Raw genomic sequence first — 22,001 nt, 5'->3', positions numbered from 1 at the left:
ATGACACACTTTTGTAAAAACTTACAGTCTTCTGTAATGCCTAAAATAAAAACTAGCTGTACCTATTTCGGGTACATGAAAATGTACATAAAGACATGGACATGGAAAGATTTATGAGCATCTGATATTGCCCAAGGCATGAAACTCAGGTATATTTCATACACTGAAAAGAGAGTTAATGATACTGTTTCATAAGGGCATTTTTAATTGATTTTTACTACCATGTTACTACTTGTAGTAAGAGCAGTAGCACGGCGAAAGGCTGAAATGTGCTAAGGTTTCAGTCGTGAGTGATTTTATTTGGCTGGCAAATTTAATTTCTTTTTCTCTGGGTGGTGGATTTGAGATGTAATGCAAGTTCAGTCATCTCCATCAAATCCAGCTATGTTGAGAGTGAGACTTATTAGGTATTTTGTGTAATATATGCTGGTTTAGGTCTGATATGTCATTTATCTTCACTTCTGAGGAGACCTTAGAACTCACTTGTGGTAATGTCACTGACGATTTATTAGTCTCCTCACTTGTGAAGATAAATGTCATACTAGACCTCAGTCATCATGCCTTTGCTCTACATATAAATCCAGATTTAGAAAAAAAAGTGAGAAAGGAAATAAGGGAATATTCCCCGATGGTTTGTGGTTAAGGGATGTCAAGCTTTCTGTGGTAGAAATTGGACATTTACTTTAATAATTCTTGTTGTTCGAACATTTCTTCTTTGACATACCCCTTCAGGCATATGCCGCTGAAACATTCAGGTGCTTCACTTCATGCTGCACAGAGGGTTTTTTCTGGGAACACCAGCAGTGATTGGTAAAAGCCCTTTTAAAAGCTTTACCAGAGGAAATGGCTGTCAGACAGAGAGGTACATTTGTCAGATTCACAGAAGGGCAAAGTCCCCATTTAGAAAAGAAACCTGAATGCCACTTACATGTATCTTCTGTCCAATTTTATGGGCTTTCATATATCACTCAAAACTCGAAGAAAAAACTGTGCACAAAGTAGAATAAAACAAGACTGAAGATTGAACACCATTCTGGTTCATTTCTAAGCTTCCATAGACACTATTTTACAAAGGATCACAAATCAGGTGAATCCGATTTTCTTTTTTGAATCCGAGAGACTGGGATCATTCATTTAATGTACAGGATACAATGCCCAGAATGAAGCTGAACAGTTGTGTGACAGGTTGAAATAGAATTATAACAGATATGCCACTTGCTATGATAAAGATGCATAGGATGCTGAAAGGGACACAAATAGTATTATTGTAATTTAAATCTTCATTAACTACTCTTAACAGCTGAAAATGCTTAGCTTGTCAGATCATCTGTTTTGTGGAGTGGAGTGTCTTTCTGATGAACAAATTAATTATCCTGAGCCTGCAGTCTTTCTTCATGCTGGTAAAAGGTGTTTAGAGATGATCCAATTCATTTGGCCTAATGAGAATACATCGTGAAATCTGTACCCACAAAGCAGCTTGATTTCTGCACAGAAACAATCAAACTGCCTTCCAGAAGAATGTTTGTTGTGTTGAAAGCTATCATATAGCATCATGACAGCTAAACTCAGCAAGGGCACTCACACCTGCAACCTAGATGTTGCTTGAAAGCAGGATGGTTCTTAAGACTTTAGTTTTCCTGCATTCATTCCTCCTGCAGATCCAAGAGACGCCAAGTTTTATGAAGTTCTACCCCTTCTTCTCTGCCCTTAAATATTTTTCAGAGGAAAAGAAGACAAGAAAAGAATCTTCTTTTAGCATCCCTTTTTTATGAAATGGAAAAGGAACATTTTAAACGTATATGTTTCTGCTTCAGATATAGATGTCTGCACAACATGTCATATACCTGTCCTGTGTATTGCAGTAATATCTTTCTGGGAGCAGTAGACGTTATCCTAATAGGAAGACTACCTTGTGTTTACCTTAATTAGTTGACTTTCAGCTAATATGAAAAAAAAATCTAAAGAAAAATAATCAACATACAAATATAAATGCCTTATACCATATGTCTGTCTCTGTGTTATTATGATATAAGGGTATTTTTGACCATAATGTACACACACAACCTTTTCATGTCAGAGAAATATGCATGAGTTATATTTCTCCATTTAATGTTGTTGGCCTAAAAGGGAGAGAAACAGAAGATGAGGATGGGTTTTATTTGGACTACCTGAGATACACCTAGAATTATCAGGCTGAGCTTTATAAAACCCATGGTTCTTGTTTCTCATTTTCCCTTTAGAGGGGTTTATGTCTACGTGCCATAACTCCCTTCAGATATAGCTAGATGTTTACTCCAAGAAAGCCTGATATGAGAGACGGGTTATGAGCTAAACCAGAAGCTAGGACTGTGTCTAGAGACTGTCTTTGCAAATTGCAGACATGCAGAGTATGTGACAGGGTACTCTGGTGAGAGAGGCTTGGTGAAAACTGCTAAACCTTGTAGAACCAGTATGGGAGCTGCTGGACTAGTACTTGCTTCTGAAGCTGTACAGAAATTTGTCACTGTGGGCAAGCTAGCTGGCACATCACATAACCACATGCTGAGAATGAAGGTGGAATGGAAACGTGCTAAGCCAATGGCTGTTTTACAGAAAAGCAAACAAACTCAAGGAAAATCAGCCAGCAGAATTTCAGATTATTTTAGCATAAAATCAGCTTTACTTACAAATATAAGACTTAATGTCAGATATATGCCACATATATGCCAAATAACATCTGAATGAAAAATTTGCTCCTAAGAAGCAAGTCACAGGACTTTTCTTACTTTAGGTACAGTCAAGAGATTTCAGTTTAATGAATGACCTATGATCAATCAGATCACTACAAGCTCAGAGAAGATATACTACCTATATGCACTATAGAGACTGTTCGAAGAGCAACTGTGAAGCAGAGCTGTGCCATTACTAGGAAATTGAAAAGAACTCTGTTTATGAAAGTTTAGAAGGGCATCTGAACACCTAAGTTTTACAGATAATCTCCTCATGGTTTAATTCTGTACAATGCTTTTAACAAGTCAGAAATCTGGTCCATGCTTCAGCAGAGTTAACCTGAACAGCTGAAAGAAAAGCATGTTTTTATCCATAATATCACCTCGGCAGTCTGCTACCACCATTGTGCTCTTTCTGCAGATATATTAGAAATGGTGTAAGAGAACCAAACAGACTGGAAGCATAGATTCAGGTAGAAAATCTCATTTCTTTTTTTTGTCCTCAGTCTTGTAGGCCTTCCTAAGAGCAGCCTGAAAAAATTCAATCTCCAAATCAAATCTCTCCCCTTAATGCTGTCATTGAACGAAATTGCCACCTCATAGCAACAGTTATGTTATGATTAAAAGTTAGTCCCTGTTACAGCATAAACTGAGTCAAACCCAAATACTGAGTGTATAACTGATTTTTCAAGCTTAAGGGGATTTAGTCAGTACTTAAGTCATTATATTTTTTCTATATAATGCCATCCTATCTCTAAAATAATATTAAAGCAATGTTCTGTGACACAAAATCAGTTTTAGTGCAAAAGAATTAGTTACATTCATCCTTTACTCTTTGGAACATGGAAAAGATTGCTTTTTTTTTTTTTTTTTTTGGCATGATGTGGTTCATTAACACTTACAATCTCTAATGGGCCACAATGTGTGTCAATATTCCTCTCACAGTACTAAAATACATCTAGAGTCTGATCAGTACAAGTTAATCTAGACCAAGTATTTTAGTGAGGATACAGATAAGTGGGTATTGTAAGTATTAATGACAGGGAGATTGTCCAGCATTGTGTGTTAGTACCATGCATTTGAATAACTACTAAGAAAAAAGAAAACTTGTACAAGAACACAAGCCTGTCTTCCAAGCTTCTCATCCAGTGAGTTTGGCTGAGGAATCAAAGCACAAATGCCTGAAAATTTCCAGATAATGTTATCTTTTTTTTTTTTTTTTTTTCCCAGGATGAAATTAGTAGTACTGGTTCACAACATGAAAGGCCAAGAGAAGATAAATTATTTCCACTTTGTGGAAGTGTTCTTTCAAATAGAATTTTCTTAGCCCACATCCTGCCTGTATAGATGCAAACTAGAGAAAGGGAGGGAAACATCCTCGTGTCCCCTCTTGTTGTTCAATTAGCCATCTCATCAGAAATGTTAATGAAGTACTAATACTGAAATACCTCCAATTGCTGCTTCATTAAGACTGACTTTTAATAAACAACTTGTCTGCAATGCTAGCTAAAACTCTAATAGAATTCTTATAGTACATTACTGGTTTGTATATAATGTTTTATTGTCTGTTTGTTTCAGAGAATGGTTAGATTTCATCTGGCAAAGCAATGCAACCAATGATAGTAGCATGTATCTTCCCATACCCAGCAAGGTAGGACTTCGAGTACCCACTCACCTGGAGTTTTGGTTTCCTGTCTCTGAATACATCTATTTTTTTTCAGAAAGACGCTTCAGTTAGTATACCTATTCTAAGTGCTTATTATTTATTTTGTATGAAATGATAGATTCAGTCTGGTTTCTGTAGAATTGTCTGGATTAAGTCAAATTCACAGCTACTTCAACTACACAATGTCAGGGATGAATTGAATCACAAATACATATTGCACTATGGGCTTATTGATAGAAATAAATGGCCATTCAAGACTCTGGTGCAGACTTTTTTTTTTTCTTCTTGCAGAGATTTATCTGGTAAACTGAAATCTCTAGGTTAGATTTTGCTGTATCTTGATCTATCTATCCCTCAATAACTGAACATTCCAGATGTTGTCGTGGAGATGACTGCCACATTAGAAAATATATCTATGCCTTTGCTGACTATGTAACATGAAGGTATCACACAGGTTACTACAGTCGATTAAAGGAGTAGCTATTTTATCAGACAATTGGAATTGCAAAGATGCTGACATAAATGAGGCATTTTTCTTTTTTTTCTTTATTCCTGGAAGGTTTAAGGGAAGTTAGAAGTCCTTCAAAAATAACAACAGCTCAGAAGTGGCAAAATAGGGTGTTTAAAAATGATTCCCAGAAAGAGCAAGACTGAATTTTAACTTGTGATATGCAAGAAGGTTTGTAGTATTTAGCGTATCTATGAGATAAGCAAGATCAGAGCAGGTGCACTGAGAGGGAAGCCAGCCGATGGCTTATCAGAAAAGAAATAAATAATAAAGAAGATTTTCAGATGGAGGAATTCCCTGCAGACATGGTTGCTGGCCTGGATGAAAGAGAATTGTGGGGATTAAGAGATCAGTATAGAACTGTTCTTTTCAGCATGAGCAGGTACAGATACCAACCTAAACTGACATAGGATCACAACCCTGAAGGGATATCCCCATAGTACTGGGTTTAGGTGAATCTTTTGGTATTGTTTTTCTCTGACTTCTTATGGCTAAGTTTATAGCAATATGAGTTTGATGGTCGACCCTCCAGCTCCCATATCCTAGGCTGAATCGAAAGGCAGTTGCAAGCCATTCTCGTTAGGCCACTGATCCATTAAAAATACTACAGAATGGTCTCATTATTTGGGATGTCCTTCTATAACCAATATAGGGAGTTGTTGACCATATGCAGTTAATAGACTGTATCATTCCTTAAAGAATGAGATTGCTCTCCCTAATGTTAGTTTTGAATTCCAAGTAATTTTTCTCTCCCCATCTAAATTCTGACAGGTAGTTGACTCTTTATTAGTTCGTATCTCAGCTGAGTTTTGGTCATGGTCAGTGTATCTAACAAAACCTGAGCAGCTCAAAGGGCATGGACAAAATAATCCTTCTCTATATCTCAGTTTTATTACAACCAAGATTATATTCAGTAAGAGGTGCTGGTTATGGGGCATACTCTCCCAGTGAATATTTTAGTAAATTGGTCCAATCACTCCCAAGGATATTTTGAATCTTCCCCCAGATATTTTAAATGCAATCCCCTAGACAGAAGCAATTAATATTCTAAATGTTGTTGCTTCCTCTGAATAAGGTTTGGCATTCCATGCTGTGTTGGTTCTCTGGGCTGGGAAGAGCAACACTTTTCAAGATCCAGCAGTTTTCCTAGGATTATTCTTGAGAAGCATAAGGGATCACTAAGATTTTGTAGTATGTATGGATCTCTGATGTATCTGTTTTGATGGGAAGGTGCACACTTAGGTTTTTTGTTGTTGTTGTTGTTGTTTGTTTATTTGTGTGTTTTGTTTTTGTTGCTTTTTGGTGGTTTTTTTTGGTTTAGCTTTGTTATTTTTAACATACCAATTGACCAGTGAGGGATGAGAAACAGTAATGTTTAGGGTTGGTTTTCGGTTTGGTTCTTTTTTAGAAATTAAATGTTTAAACCAGTGTCAAAATGATTTTATCTTTGTTTTCTGTGCTAATTTCAGAAAGCAATTGCTGTTTGTATTTTGCAACGACTTCAGATTAATAGCAAGTATGCACCATCAATTTGCATTGAAACCATTGTTAGATACATAATAATTACTTGGCAAAGTGCTTGCTGAAAATGCAAAGTCAATTAACTTGAGCATTGTTTTACATTCAGCTGTAATTTAGAAAGGATCAATCAGTGTTTTTTTAATGGTATTTATATCTTTTCAAACAGCTATAACATAGAGTATTAAGTACTTAAAGAACACTCTTAACTCCTGTCATTAATCTAATTTCTTTCAAATAGTAAATATCAGCAGTTTGATGACATCCAGTAAGTGACCTACTGCCATTAAAACACTCTCCTTATTTTGAATGTATAAAGAGAAATGTGCTGTTTTAATAGTGCTGGGCCAGATCTTTTTGATACTTAAAGTAGATTTTTCAGTTATCAGGACAATGTTTGTCATGGGTGAGAATGAAACAGTGCAAATTCATACCAAGACAAGTACAAAGACATAAAAAAATTAAAAATGGTATTTTACTTCACAGTTAAATTCAGATCAAATCAAAGTGCTCGCAATTCATAACATCTTTATAAAAAATGTGGTACCATTATCCCCATAACTATGAGTGTGTCACTAAGTTCTGCTAAAGAAGGGGCTTAATCTTTGCTTTCTTGTGTTTATATCTTCAGTTTGTGTGCTCTCTGTGGTGGGAAGTGAAAGGGGAACAAGTAGGAACACAAAGAATGTTGGAAGGAAGCTTCTAGGTTACGAAATCAATTCCTTGCAGGCATTATACTACTCAACTGCTTTAACTGAGTTTTTTTATAAGCATTTAGGTTCTTTATTCTTCATTATTTTCAGTGAGATACTGTTTCAAAACCTGATAGGCAGGAAAGCTCACAGCCCATTTCTAAATTAAATCTAAATTTATTCATGTTCAGCTTATGTCCTGTTGTTCTTGTGCCAGTGCTCTCTTCCAGCTCAAGTGGTTATTTTGCTTCCCTTTTCTTCATCTCCTTGTGTCTAAAGACAGCAGTTCTATTCCTCCTCATCCTTTGCTTTTCTGGTCTAATGAAACAAGCTCTTTTGTTCATCTTTCATGTGAAAAACATCTTTTGTGGATCATCCATTGCTGTACCTTTTACTCTTCAAATTCATTGATCCATTTATATTCCCACTTTAACACTGATAGAGCATTTTTTTCATCATCTTTTAAGGTGGAGGAATGTGGAGAAAGTTCATATATGTACTCCCTTAAGTCTTAGATCTATTGTCTTCAGCTAGAAGTTGGCCCTTAATTTGCCTGAAAAATTACTAACCGCATTTGAAATCTAGAATGATTTCAGCTGAAAAGCTCACTAAATCATGTTAAAGGGCATAGAAAAACACCTCCTTATTTTTGCTGGTTTAGATACATTATCTTGTTAAGTTACTAAAAAATTATGAGTATCAGAAGGCACAAGTAGAGACATTTATCCTCCCCTTAATGCATATGCAGGACTGCAATAAACCCATTAGAGTTGGTGAGATTTATGGGTGTTTATAAAGGGAATAACAGGCCCCAGTGTGTGGGAAAGGGGGAGCAGGAGTCTGAACTCGAGGTTGGAAGCCAACAGCTTAATTTCTAATTAATGCTGAGTGAATATTTTGAAACCAAAAAAAGAGTTAAAAAAATGTTTTAATTTTTCCTGGTTTGCCCATTACCTTCCAGATCACAGTATCACAGTATGTTAGAGATTGGAAGGGACCTCAAAAGATCATCTATTCCAATCCCCCTGCCGGAGCAGGAACACCTAGATAAGGTTACACAGGAACGTGTCCAGGCGGGTCTTGAATGTCTCCAGAGAAGGAGACTCCACAACCTCCCTGGGCAGCCTGTTCCAGTGTTCCGTCACCCTCACTGAGAAGAAGTTTCTTCTCAGGTTTAAGTGGAACCTCTTGTGTTCCAATTTGTACCCATTTCCCCTTGTCCTTTCATTGTTTGCCACTGAGAAGAGCCTGGCTCCATCCTCGTGACACTCCCCCTTTATATATTTATATACACTAATAAGGTCACCCCTCAATCTCCTCTTCTCCAAACTATAGAGACCCAGCTCCCTCAGTCTTTCCTCATAAGGGAGATGCTCCACTCCCTTAATCATCTTAGTTGCCCTGCGCTGGACTCTCTCCAGCAGGTCCCTGTCCTTCTTAAACTGAGGGGCCCAGAACGGGACACAATATTCCAGATGAGGTCTCACCAGGGCAGAGTAGAGGGGAAGGAGGACCTCTCTCGACCTACTAACCACCCCCCTTCTAATACAACCCAGGATGCCATTGGCCTTCTTGGCCACAAGGGCACAGTGTCGGCTCATGGTCACCCTGTCGTCCACCAGGACCCCCAGGTCCCTCTCCCCTACACTGCTCTCTAACAGGTCGTTCCCCAATCTATACTGGAACCTGGGGTTGTTCCTGCCCAGATGCAGGACTCCACACTTTCCCTTGTTATATTTCATCAAGTTATTCCCCACCCAACTCTCCAGCCTGTCCAGGTCTCTCTGGATGGCAGCACAGCCTTCTGGCGTGTCGGCCACTCCTCCCAGCTTAGTGTCATCAGCAAACTTGCTGATAGTACACTCAATTCCCTCATCTAAATCGTTGATGAATATATTAAATAATACTGGTCCCAGAACCGACCCTTGAGGCACTCCACTAGTTACAGGCCTCCAACTAGACTCCGCCCCATAGACTACAACTCTCTGGCTTCTCTCCTTCAGCCAGTTCACAGTCCACCTCACTACCCGATCATCCAGACCACACTTCCTCAATTTAGCCGCAAGGATGCTGTGGGAGACCGTGTCAAACGCTTTGCTGAAGTCAAGGTAGACCACATCCACCGCTCTGCCATCATCCATCCACCGTGTTATTTCCTCATAAAAGGCTATGAGATTGGTCAAGCATGACTTCCCCTTGGTGAAGCCATGTTGACTGCCCCTCATAACCCTCTTATCCTTGATATGCCTTAAGATGGCACCAAGGATAAGGTGTTCCATCACTTTCCCAGGAATGGAGGTGAGGCTAACCGGTCTATAGTTACCCGGGTCCTCCTTCTTGCCCTTTTTGAAGACAGGAGTGACATTTGCTTTCCTCCAGTCCTCAGGCACCTCTCCCGTTTCCCAAGACTTGGTAAAGATGATGGAGAGCGGTCTAGCAATGACCTCAGCCAGTTCCCTCAGCACCCGCGGGTGCATCCCATCTGGACCCATGGATTTATGGATGTCCAGATCGCTCAACTGGTCTTTAACCCATTCCTCATCGACTAAGGCAGACCGCTCAGTTGACCTATCTTCATCCGAGGTCTCAGCGGTACAGGGCTCTTCAGGACTGCCTCCAGCAGAGTAGACAGAGACAAAGAAGGCATTCAGTAACTCTGCCATCTCTGTATCTTCTGTCACCAGGGCACCCGTCCCGTTCATCAGCGGGCCTACATTGCCTCTGGTGTTAGTTTTACCTGCCATGTATTTGAAAAAGCTCTTTCTGCTGTCCTTGACACCTCTCGTCAGCTTTAATTCCAAGGAGGCCTTAGTCATCCTAGCAGCTTTCCTACATCCTCTAGCAGCAGCCTTATATTCTTCCCAAGTGGCCAGCCCTTCCTTCTATGACCTGTAAACTCTTCTCTTCCACTTGAGCATACCGAGCAATTCCCTATTTAGCCACGCAGGTCTCCTGACCCTCTTCCTTGACTTCCTACATGTCGGGATGCTCCGATCTTGAGCTCGGAAAAAGCAGTCCTTGAACATCAATCAACTATCTTGGGCCCCTTTCCCTTCAAGCAGCCTAGTCCATAATACCAAAACTTTACTTTCAGGCTACTCCTGTTGGGAGAACACATTTTTTTTTTTGTATGAAGAAAATGTTGCCAAAACTGTATTGTAAATACTTTGTGGTTTTCTGCTTTACCAGATATACAGAATCCTTTCTAGCCTGTTATCAGGGAGTACAAACTTGGTAAACAAAAGGGTACCCTGAGTCTTTCATGTAAAGTGGACAGAGGGAAGAAATGGAGCTGGAGATTTAAGGGATTTTCATCTTGCTGTCTTAAGACAAAAGCGAGCTTTCAGCTAAGTATTGTACAAGGACCCTAGATTTAATTATTCTTATGTTCCTTCCACAAGGATTCTGACAGATTTCAATTCACTGACTGTCTGGCAGACTTTGAGTTCACTCATGTAATATTTTCACCAAGTGATTGTATGTGTGCATGATTGTGGCATCACTTTTGTTAAGTTTTCATCTGATCCTCTCTTGCATGATGTGGCTGCCTGTAGAGACCTGAATGCTTCCTAAATACTGCATTAGCTATCGGTTTATATATTTTCTGAGTGAATAAGTTTTAACCAAACACTCATATTTTTTCTATTTTCTGTAATTGTTATTTGTGGGCATGGTACACTGCTGTTTGCAAGGAATTATACTAAAATTTTATGACATTCTTTTGGATTTTAGAAGATTGTTCTATTGGAAGATTATTTAAATAGTTTTCCCTGATTTTTTTGTGTATTAACTAAATTGATCTCTATTTTGTCTGGTTTGTCCCTATTATGGCAATTTCTTCTTGTTTTGAGGTCATCAAATGTATACTATTTGGAATTTTTTCTCTGTTTCATTGTTAGGACAATGGATTAATAGTTGCAGAATTGCTCACCATGGCTTACTGTCCTCTTAACCTCCCTATGTATGTCACATTATTTTCACTTCAGCATCTGCCTCTTATACTTAAAAAAACATGCTCTTTCTCTATTCCATCTTCAGTCACTCTAAGTGATGCACTTGTACGCTTGTGACTGCTTGGCTCTGTTTGCAGGGCCCTATATCTCTCTTAGTCTAACTTGCAGAGAGTGAAGAGGTGTGCTTTGTTCCCAGCACAGTTTGCTTCTCCGTTTCCAGCAGCAGACTTCAGTGTTATGCCTGTAAAGAAAAGTGTCTTGCTAATATTGTACAGTACCTAGCAACAAAAATTAAAACTTCTTTACTTTTGGCTTGATTACAAGCTGTTATATCAGAATTTTCATAGTTCTTTGCACTTATAAAAGCCTTATAGGCCTTACTACTATTAGATATCCCTTCCTGTCAGGGCAGGAAAGTGTAAATGTGACGATTATTTGTCATTTGAATTTAAATTTGCCATTTTAACTTTCTGAAGCTGTAAATACTATGAAAAATATTCTTACAGAAAATAAATTAACCAGTATATACACAACTACCTATCAGGGACATGAAGTTATAATGTAGCATTTATAGCAACATATATGCAAGTTAAGTCTATATTTCCAAAGTTGTTTTTCATCCTATCAAGTTCCTGAGGTGTTTTTTGTAGATAAGATTTAAACTGTTCATAGAATCATAGAATAGTTAGGGTTGGAAAGGACCTTAAGATCATCTAGTTCTAACCCCCCTGCCATGGGCAGGGACACTACACACTAAACTATGTCACCCAAGACTCCGTCCAGCCTGGCCTTGAACACTGCCAGGGATGAAGCATTCACAACTTCCTTGGGCAACCTGTTCCACCCTCACAGTAAAGACCTTCTTCCTTTTATCTAACCTGAACTTCCCCTGTTTAAGTTTGAACCTGTTGCCCCTAGTCCTATCACTACAGTCCCTGATGTGAGTCCTGGCATGCTTGTACGCCCCCTTCAGATACTGGAAGGCTGCTATGAGGTCTCCACGCAGCTTTTTCTTCTCCAGGATGAACAGACACAACTTTCTCAGCCTATCTTCATGTTTTTTAATGTCTCGTTACAATTACAGATTTCATCCTATCAAAGCTGTTGAGCATTGTATTAATGCTATTTACCATGATCTACAGAATCATAAATTTCAGTGTTGCCTGATATATGTGTTTCTTCTACAAGAGTGCATAGAAACCAGGGACCTCTACGTGGACTATGTGTTGGTCTAACATTTTAAGTTCAATTCAAGTCCAAAGGAAGATGCATTACCTGTTCTGCTATAGTCAAAAAGTGTATGCATTCATCATCAAGTATGAATGTGCTTTAAAGAACTTCCAGAACAATTGTACCTTAACAAGGCATTTTAGGAAGCTTACATGAACAACTCTTTGAACTGACACACTTTTTAATCTCATAAAGAGATTCAATTCAGTTGATACACTGGAGGGAAGGAATGCCATCCAGAGGGACCTTGACACACTTGTGAGGTGGGCTGATGCCAAACTGATGAAGTTTAACCATGCCAAGTTCAAGGTCCTACACCTGGGTCGAAGCAATCCCAGGGTCAGCTACAGGCTGGGCAGAGAATAGATTCAGAGCAGCCCTGCAGAGAAGGACTTGGGGGTGCTGGTCGATGAGAAAATGAACATGAGCCAGCAGTGTGTGCTTGCAGCCCAGAAAGCCAACCGTATCCTGGGCTGCATCAAAAGGAGTGTGACCAGCAGGTCGAAGGAGGTTTAGATTGGATATAAGGAGGAAATTCTTTCCTGTAAGGGTGGTGAGGTACTGGAATAGGTTGCTGTCGTGGTTTAAACCCACCCAGACAGCTCGTTCACTCACTCCCCCCTTCTTGCCGACCAAGCACAGACTCATACCTCCTCAAACCCTTCATCCTATCCCTTCCCAGGTAACTCTCCGTTACATCCTGGGCATGACGTGCTGTGGTTTGGAATACCTCTTTGGTCAGTTTGGGTCAGGTGTCCTGTCTCTGCTTCCTCCCGGCGTCCCTTCCTCCCTGGCAGAGCATGAGGCTCACAAAGTCCTTGGCCAGACCAAAACATCAGTGTTATCAGCTCTGTTCCCAGGCTGAAAATCAAAACAGCACTGCACCAGCTACGAAGGAGGAGAAAAATGACTGCTACTCCTGAACCCAAGATAGTTGCCCAGGGAGGTTGTGAATGCTCCACCCCTGGCAGTGTTCCAAGACCAGGTTGGACGAGGCCTTGGTGACATGATTTAGTGTGAGGTGTCCCTGCCCATGGCAGGGGGGTTGGAACTTGATGATCTTAAGGTCCTTTCCAACCCTAACTACTCTATGATTCTATGATTCTATAAAGTAAAAGTTATTCTCGAAATTCATGCTATTTATCTTGTACCTTAGTGCACAGACCTAGCTTATGTGCTAAGGAAATGGTGGAGTTTGCATGACAAATTAAAAAAATCTCTCAAACTCTATTAAATAGCTCCTGATTATAGCCTGATCTATGTGAGTGCAATTCAAGTGATCTCTAAGGGAAAGTATAGATATTGTCTAGTTTGTCTGTAACCTGAAGAGCATACATCTATAGGATTAAAGATCTCACTTTTCATCATTTTTTCTTCTTCAATAGAGAGTAAAAAAATATCTTGAGAGAGCTTGTTACCAATCTTGTGTAGCAAGTGACTTGGCCTTTCGGTGGAAGTGATAACAACTTAAGCGAAAGTGAGTTTGATTGTAACACTTTTGGTTTGATTAATCTATAAGACTAACTCCTGCAGACTTTGACACCATTTAGCTGGTAATTGGCCTCTGCTCAGGGGAGGTCTAGAGTTGGATCACTGACAGTGCTAATAGTCAGGTACTCGGTACATTTTCTCTAGGGCTTTTCTGTGCTTTGATTTAGCTCAGTGATAGTGATCCGTCAAAATATTTTTCCAGTGTTTAAACTGAGACATGCCTACTGTTAGATGTTCCAACCCCACAGACCACAGCTGTGGTTATGGTCTCTACAGGTATTTTGTTACCTGCTATATTTAGTCAATTACCAGCAAAAAAAAAGCTGTCTTTCCACTTACCTTCAAAATTTTTGTATAGTTGGTTCTAACGATAAAGAAATAAGTCTCAAACTCGGATAAAGTCAGATATGGTTCAGTTCTCCTTCACCAACACATTTATCAAAAAAAGATTAATTTTCATATCTGAGTGGAGGTCTTATTAGTTGGGTGCTAGCAATGTTTGGGCTCTGAAGATTAAAATAGCATTTCAGAAAACTCTCTGCTCTGCAAAATCTATGCCATGCCAGACAGCTTTACATTCATAGAAGGAACAGGAGTTAATATTCTAATTAAAAGAAATTATGAATACTCTAAGTTACAGGAAGTCCCCAGGGTGCTTTATGCACAGTGGAATACTCACTGTATGAAGGAGTTCATAAGGAATTGTTTCCAAATTAGAGATTCCTGTTCAGGAATTATACTACAGAAGAAGTCATTACCCACAGAAAAATGTCATGCAGCAATAAAAATATGGAACTGTCCTTGTCAGCCCTTAGCTCAATATAATACAAACAACATGTTTGGAATCAGTTGAAAAGGGCAAAGCATAATATTCTTCTTTATTTTATTTTAAATCTGTTAATCAGTAATTTGATTTTTCATTTTAGCCAATTGAAACATATCCTATGCTCCATCCAAATCTTGTCTGGTAGTACAGATGAATTTAGGTTAATCTGGCAAATACTGATATCCCGTGCCATGGGTTATGGTGGACATAATAAATGTGTAAAAGAGTGCCTTTTACCCAATACGGTGTTGATGATTGACAAGTTCTGCAGGTTTTCTCCTTACTATACCACAAAGGACTAATTCAAAGAGACAAACCATGAAAACCAAGTCATGAGTCAGTCAGAGTGACCTGAGAAAGCACCAGGCAGAAATGTCGTCGAAGGCACAGAGCAGCAGGAGTGAAGTTGAGGACTGAAGGTTTCATGTCAGATATACCTGCCTGTCTTTTAGTTCACTATATTTTTTACCCCCTCAGACTTGTGCTGCATTCTCCCTAGAGGTCCCACAACAGACAAAAAAGTGCCAAGAACTTTTAAGCTTAATCATTAGATTGAACTGGCACAGCTGGGTAATGGACAGTAGTCTCCAACCAGGAACAGAGAAGACAATCTGGTGCAGGAACAACTTGAAGTACCAAAGTTGAATCTTCAGGAGCTTGTCTAGTAGAGTTATACTAACCAGCTCTCAAAGGCATTCAAGTGTTTAATGTCTTACTGACACTTCTCCTTTTGCTAAGATTTTTTTAAAGCTGCTGTGCTTTGCTCTCATTGACAGAGTTCAATTACTTTGTCCCTAACACTGACATTTTTTCAGCAGCAAATAGCAAAATATCTTTGGCTTAAGATGAAAAATACAAAGTGCAAACCTGTGAATATAAATGAGTTTGTAAATTCCTAGAACAGGATCTTATTTTAACCTTCTTTTTCCACTTCATATATAATAGAATCATATTATAATTGAACCACTGATTGAAAGTCAATACTTCATAAAACTAAGAGACATAAGCTAATAATTAAAGTAATTAAGCAGACAATTGTTGCTGAACTTTTAAACTTTCACAAGGGGAAAAGCTATAACATATGAAGCCTGAAAATGAGGGTGCAGTAGAATTACTGGAAATGTTAAGGGTACCATTAAAAGCTAGTCAACCTAAAGAAAGATGACAGACATAACTAAGCATATCTTTTTTGTGTGTGTATACTGTTAAGTATACAGTACAATTAGCTTGAAAATAATTATTTAATGGTAGTTTAAGGAGTATGCTTCACCTCCTGTGGCAGAATTTTGCAGTGGCTTCTGAGTGCCCTCTGCCCGACTCCAATCAAATTGTATGTAGCTCTCTTTTTCCTACTTGCTTTTCCTCTACAGATACAGCAAGAGGAAGCATTTTGTCTTTAATGTGCCAGAAACTTACCACTTTTGTACTGTATGCATTTCCTTAATGTATGTACTATCCAAAAAGGCCACGGATGCAACTTGCAAGAAGACATGAAGCCAAATCAGGGCAAGGAAATGAATGCAAATAATCTCTAATACAGAAATGTTCCATTGTAAATTACTATTAGCTTATCTTCACATTACATTGTAAGAGAAAGAAAAGAAAGGAAGATAGGAAAAGATATGGCTACATTGCTTTGGCCAGAGGCTTATAATTGTCACTGATCGCATTTTAATGTTGAAAGATTTATGTATCCAGAATATTAAAACTTCTATTACATTTTCAATTAAAAACTTATATGGAATACATGTTGTAGTAAAAGCATGCTTTCCAAAGAAATTGACATATGCACATTCTGAGGAAATGAGAATGTTTTAAATTTATAGACTGAGAGGTTTACCTGGAGAATTAATTATACAAGCATCTTCTGCAAACATCCTGTGATAGTGCACTCTCATTACATTTTCTGTACTAAATTCCATTTCTTGAATAATCTCTGTCTCCTGGGTAATTATTAATTACCATTTAAGAAGAAAATGCATGTGCTCAACATCAAATAAACATTCTACCTCTTTTAAGAGGAATGAGTGCACACTGAACAAGTGGTAAATGCCGATCTAGAAAAAGATGATGTTTGGGCAGAACTTGGGTGAAATTCTACCTCTCCTGAAATCTCAGCAAATTTCTCATGAGTCCTACTGGCATACTGAGTATTGTAGCTGAGGCGCTGAAGTATCTCAGATGTACTAGGTGCTTTTGACACCTTCATTGGCAAATGACCTGATAAATTATTGGGATAATGTTTGACATGAGCAACGTCTTTTCTAAAATAGTAGAAGGGTACAATTGTTGAACCAGTGATCCTTCTTAGCTCCTTGGCAATTTAACATCTTCCCAATAAGCATTCTTCTGCCACCTCCTTTATGAATCTTAACAGTTTGTTCAGATTACATCCAGCAGTTAGTTAGACAGAGGAACTATTTATCCTAAACGGAAGAATTCATTGCATGTTTTCAAACAATCACAAAATTTTCTTAATTTTTATGGGAAAGGGGAAGACCTAGAATAACAAGTTTCTTGGTCAGGTCACTACCTCTTGTGGGGGAATTCAAGGCTTGAGTGCCTGTTTTGTTGTCCTCTTAAATATGAGTAAGTTAACATACTAGATAACTGTGCTGGATGAGGCTACCTGTCTCTGAAGGTAATATGCTTTAGGCATACTTAATTGTTCATTTGATCAGATTATAAAGTTTCTTCTAGCATCAGTGTTAGGTCCTTCTGCTGGTTCTCCAGGAGTACCTTTGTCACATCTTTCTGGCTTCATAAGTCCACCAGTCTGTGACTGATGTACGTCTATGTTAGTATGGGAATGGCAATGGCTCTAGATGGATAAAAAAAAAAAATGTCTTGCACAAGTTGTTTAGTTAGGTTGACTGGTAATGCTTATAACCAGGATGATGTCAACCAGCAGTGCTCTCCACAGCAGTCTCTGAAAGGCGTAGCAAGCTCCCGAGATCTCCTAAACCAAAGACTCAAACCCTACAGTGTCAGTGTGGCAGATTTATAGCTAAAACGTTGAACACAACAGATAGACAGTTTCTAAGTAACATTTCTCCCCAAGGGCAAAACAAGGTAGTGTGGCGCATTTGAAGGGATGCAGGCAGACACACTCTTAGTGGAAACAGAGAGATGAGCTACAGATTGAGATGTAAACCTCATGAAGTTAGCAAAACGAGCTAGGAGTAACCAAAAAAATACTGGTACTGTAAAAGAAAGTTGTTCATTTAATAGGTTCACTTGATAGAATCTAATGAGTATGACCCTTATTCCTAGTGGACTAAAATTTCACTTGTATTGAGGAGTTCAGGTTCCCTTAGGGGAGAGCAGTAGCAAAGCTGTAGAAAGGAGATAATTTAGAGGCTGAAATACCTTGTTTCACTTATTTGTGAAAACCAGAAGTCTTTGTTCTTGTGACTCAGGTTTGAACAGAGGCTTTTCAGAGTGAAAACCACCATGCTCCACAGAAACCATTTCCATCTTTTCCTATTATGCCTGTTAATCTTATCAGATCTGCAATCTGAAATGCAGACATAAACTGTTGGATTTCTGCCAGGCTAGTGACTCCACTTGCCACCGCCATGACCTCCAGTTTGGGAAGTGCTGCCCTATGGCTTGACTAAGAGCCTGTCTCGTTAGCTGGGACTTGTAAAATACTTCTAATCTCTGTGACATGTAGCAGCCTTTGAACAGCACGTTGGTTTCTCAGAGCACTGAGGGCTTGAAAGGAAGAAAGAGAAATGCCTGGGCAGGGAGGAGACTATCAGGGAGGAGAAGGACTGGGGCTGCTCCCCAGGGTGACCTGGTGCAGGCTGAGCCAGGCTCTATCCCCACAGGACACAGCCCTTTGTGGGGTCCGAGTGGTGACAGGGGCAGGTACCAAAAACCCAGATACAGTGAATGTTTGCTGACACACCACAATCCCCTAATATCCTCAAGCAGCCATTTGTCCCCCAGGCACTGCCTGGGGCTGTCAGCCCCTTCCCCAGCAGCACTCTCAGAACTGGAGTTCACACAGGTTGAGCAATGGGTACTTGGACATGGGATGCTTGGCAAACCCAGCTCAGCTCTGCTCAGGCACCCCTGGGACTTGCCACAGCCTGAAGCCTGCCCACAGCAGTGGCAAGTATAACCATGCTTACTGGGCTATGAGTCTTTTTGTAGAAATTTCCAGTACTGTGATTTTGTACCTTCATATAGGTGAGAACAGCACTAATGTGCAAGAGTATGGAATCTGTGAGCAGACTAGATGTCTACGCAGTGTAATGACTCTCCTTCCTGGAAAGTAAAAGACAAAGGCAATTCCAGGAAGTCTGGCCTTTTCAAATGTGAAAATTCAATTTACTGTGTTAACAAGTTTCAAAAATAATGTTTTAATCTTCAGTAACAGAGGAAATGGATACTTCTGGCATTGCAAGAATCAGAAAAGAAAAAAATAACTTAGAAATTCAAGTAAGGGTTTTGTGTAGAGAGGAGGAGAGAAAGTTAATCAACTTGTGAAAGAGACAGTATGTAAGGGAGAACCTACGTATAGAAGTTCTCCTTATACAAGTACATAAGCTTTTAAGAAGTCAGTGTCATTTATTAACTTATTATAATTATGCCACTCTGTAGACGCACCTGAGGATGCAGCAGTTCTCAGCAGAAGGTTTCAGATCAGTTTGTGTGACAGTTTTTCTGGCTCTTGTTACATTTGTTCCAATTGTTCAAGGCATTTGAAATATAGTTTGGATTGAGTACAGACAAGTGCATGCTCTGCCTGGGGCTCCAGTTTTCACTAATAAGGAACTAAGTTTATAAAGGCAATTACATGTATTTCATGAGGTTGTTTATTATATCCTAACTTTTAGAGTGAAAGAAGACTGTAGGGCTTAACCTGACTAGATGCTAGTTACAAACTACAGTATTAGTAGGGAATTATTGTGAATTTATTTTATATACTCAGCTTTTGACAAGAGCAAAACAGAACTGAGTGGACTGTGGTAAATAAACTGGAAAGGATAGAAAAGTTTAATGAAAAGCAATCACAGCCAGTCCTGTTGCTTCTGAATGGTGGCACCTATCCCCAGTTACAACATGTATCATAGCAATGTGCTTACATAAAATTGCTTAAATATAATGAATCACTATGCCCGAGATGAGTAATAGAATGAAAGACAGCACAGATTATAGTAATAAGAGGTTGCAAGAAAAAAATTAAAATATTAAAATATACTGGATGGTCGATACTTTGGCAACAAAGAAAAAACGTCCATAAACTGAAATTATTCTGGTGCACTGCTTGCATCAGTAAAGATCAGCTTAACTCACAGAATCTGTTCTATTTTCTCTTTTGATGCAGCATTTTTTTAAATGGGATAATGGTAAACTGTAATTGCATAATCCCTGAAACTGTCACATTTTAAGATCAGTCTCTTTCACATTGCTCCTTGTCTGCTTTAACTGTCCCCTGGCACTAATCAAAAAGTGAACTGAGATACATCTTGCCTCAATCAGAATTGCTGTTTGATTGATTAAACAAGAGATTGAAGGAGTTTTGTTTATATTTAAAACCTACTGCTGGAGGAACCTGTAGATACTAGTGCTGACAGGTTGACATGGCTGTCTGCCATGTCATCTGGACTACGAAAATTCGTTTGGGCTATGCAACAAGAGTGGGTACAAAGGGGGGTGCAAAGAGTGTATGGGAGAGGGGCAAATAGGAAAAAGCAAGAAAAAAGTAGGGAAAACTTGGGTTTTGTTTAGCTTCCCATCACCAAATTGTGGTTTGGTTTGGGGATTTTTTTCCCACTTTTTCTTGTGTTTGTTTCTGGGGTTAATTAATACAACTGTGACAAAGTGCTTGAATTAAGAATAATTTACTGTATTGAAACTGTGAGAAGACTACTCACTTGTGCCTCACTCTCCCTTTCTTTTAGCAGAAGAATATGATATACAATTAACACCCAGAACAATTTACATCCAGAATTAGAAAAAACTCCAGTGCCGGGGGCAGACTTGCTGTTTATAAAAAAGAAGCCTATTTCCCTGACAGGATATCTGTAAAAAAAATCCAAATTAATTCAGTAAAAACAACAGAGTATTAGTAGCATCTAAGTCTTTGTGTTTCTAGTTATGCTGCTACTCTAGAAGTTGACTCCCCTCTTTTATTGCCACTGTAGTTGCCCCTCCTTCTGGATAAAGTAACCACATGAAGTGCTAAATACTGTTGGAAGACATACTCATGATTCCTCCCTTTGCTGTTCTACTGCTCTGCGTTTCAGCCTTTCAGTTATATTGCTTTGACAGTTCCATAGTCCCAAACTATTGATTTGACAAAAACAAAACACATGCATCTGTCCCGTGCCCCTCCAACCTCCCCAAACCAGTACAAGGAAGTTGTATGTCCCTTCTAATTTCCAAATAAAAAATACTTGAGTGTAAATAGTTAGTCTATGTTGTACCTTTTCTTTCTTCAGGCCTGGTACCTTTACCCTTTTATTGGCTTTTGTAGAAAACACAAATAAAGAAGTACCTGCTTCAACTATTTCTTAAGACTGTGACTGTATTTTATAAAGGCAGTGCACTTCAGATAGCAAAGACAGTGAAAAGTATTTGGTGCTTTTCATTTGCCCTGGTACAGATACAATATTGCTTAAGGAAATACAGTTTTGACTCTAATAATGATAACTGAAAAGCAAAAAAAAATTTTTCTATTCAATTTCTAACAATAATTAGCAAACTAATACATAAGCTTATAGTATTTTTTTTCAAACAACAGCTGAAAATAATTTTCATATGTGGTAAAAAAAAAAAAGAGCCTGATGTAGCCCTGTTTTGGATTTTTCTTATTTATAAAATTAAAGTCTTTGCTTCTCATAATACTTGCATTTCAACCTTTCAAATCTACTTATCTTTGAACAATGGAATTATACAAGCAATTAGGAAAATTCAGATATAATGAAAGTGAATGCAGCCCAGTTGTAATGAATGGATCTTACTGTGCATTTGATTGCAGTTTATTTCAGACTGTAAATAAGTTAATTCTGTTTGGTTTTCTCTCTAAAAGTAGCCATATTGAGTCAGATTTTCAAGACAGCTCAAACCTCACAGTCTGTCTATAGCCAGATAAAAGTTCTTTACAAAGTAGGCCAAAGCATTATGTGGAAATCTGACACTCACTGTTAAACCATAGCTGTATTAATCTTTGCAGTATAATGTACGCTAACAGAGTGATTTTTTTTTACTTTTTTTTTTTTTACATAACTGTTAGTTTTCATTATCCTCCCTAGGTCTGTACTTCTCAGAGGTAGTCTCAACCTGCCTTTGGAAAGTGCATCTGTAATGTATTTTTCCCTCTTGACGTACTAGGTTCCCCCACATTGTGTAAAAACAGAATAGGAGGGTCTTAGAAGTCAGATCAAGATGCTATG

Source organism: Neopsephotus bourkii, unplaced genomic scaffold (genome assembly GCF_033783945.1).
Source record: "Neopsephotus bourkii isolate Nb327-2 ecotype Australia unplaced genomic scaffold, CSIRO-AGI_Nbou_v1 NB_1350, whole genome shotgun sequence".
NCBI classification, from domain to species: Eukaryota; Metazoa; Chordata; class Aves; order Psittaciformes; family Psittacidae; genus Neopsephotus; species Neopsephotus bourkii.
The sequence above is the reverse complement of the archived record's forward strand: the minus strand, read 5'-3'. Positions refer to the sequence as shown.